The sequence below is a fragment of the Wasmannia auropunctata genome, unplaced genomic scaffold, assembly GCF_000956235.1.
Source record: "Wasmannia auropunctata unplaced genomic scaffold, wasmannia.A_1.0 LD336060.1, whole genome shotgun sequence".
In the NCBI taxonomy this organism is placed as follows: Eukaryota; Metazoa; Arthropoda; class Insecta; order Hymenoptera; family Formicidae; genus Wasmannia; species Wasmannia auropunctata.
Genome location: NW_012026830.1, coordinates 2,641,473 through 2,642,755, shown reverse-complemented (window position 1 = coordinate 2,642,755; position 1,283 = coordinate 2,641,473).

Genomic DNA, 1,283 nt, shown 5'->3' with positions numbered 1-1,283 from the left:
TTGTTTGAAACATTTTGTTGTATAGCGCTTACTTTAGGAGATATTCGACTGGATGGATTAAAATAGTCCACCCTGTATATATATATATATATATATATATATATATATGTATATTTATTTATTATAATATATGTGTATATATACATATATATGTATATTATATATAAATAAATATTATTTTATATATTGTACAAACTTGGAATGTGTCTTTCGCATTTTTATTTATTTATTATACTTACAATTAAATGAATTGCTTCATTTTGATTAATGTTGACTTTCAAACGTGCCGCTATATAGAATGTTTCTCTCGTCGTGAGGAACGGCAATAGACGAAATTGTTGCGGTACGTAGCACGCCTGTTTACGCAACATCCCTGTATTCTGTTCAACGCTATTTACAATAATGGTACCTTTAACGCCGTTCAGTTGTTTGCCAAATATGATTTTCAGCAGGGTGCTCTTTCCCGCGCCGGAAGGACCAATTATCACCGTGACTTTTCCCGGTTCGAAATGCCCCGTTACATTACGTAGGATTGTTTTCTCAGTTTCTACAGTAAACATTAATTCTTTAACTATGTCTATGCGACGTGCGAAAAACGCAATATTGATCATTCGTGTCGCGTTTACACATATTTAAGACTTATAAATTAATACAGGGGTTTGACGAAAAAATGTGAAGCGTTATAGTCCTTGTGATTTAAATTGATTTATTTTAAACGTAACATATATGTACGTATACTTTATAGTTTTATATTAATTTATCCCATATATTCTTACAATATGTACATTATACACAGTGCGGTCTATAAGTTCCTGGACTGATTTTTTTGCAGCTTTTCCATTGACGCCATTTATCGGACGACTGTTGAACTACGTAGTGTGAACCCTTTCAAACAGCCGTGTTAAGCGGTATAATTTTAGCCGCAGTTGTTGAAGACTGCGGACGTCTGATATAACCTGGTATGTGTATGTGTGTCAGACTCGGAAGGTGGACGGGAAGGAGGAACAGCAGGTATTCTCTAAATTTTCTGGAGTGAATTTTCACTCTTTTGGAGGAAATCTCGCTCTAAAAGAGTAAAAATACTGCCACTCAAATGATCGAGTGGCAGTATTTTCAATCTTTTAGAGTGAGATTTACTCCAAAAAATTTAGAAAGTAGCAATTAAATTTTGTACGTCTTCTGAATCAGTTCAAATGTCTTTGCCGCTGAAAAATCAGCTTTGCAGCAAAATTTAATTGCTACCCGCTGTTCCTTTTCCTCGTCCATCTCCCGAGTCTGCACGC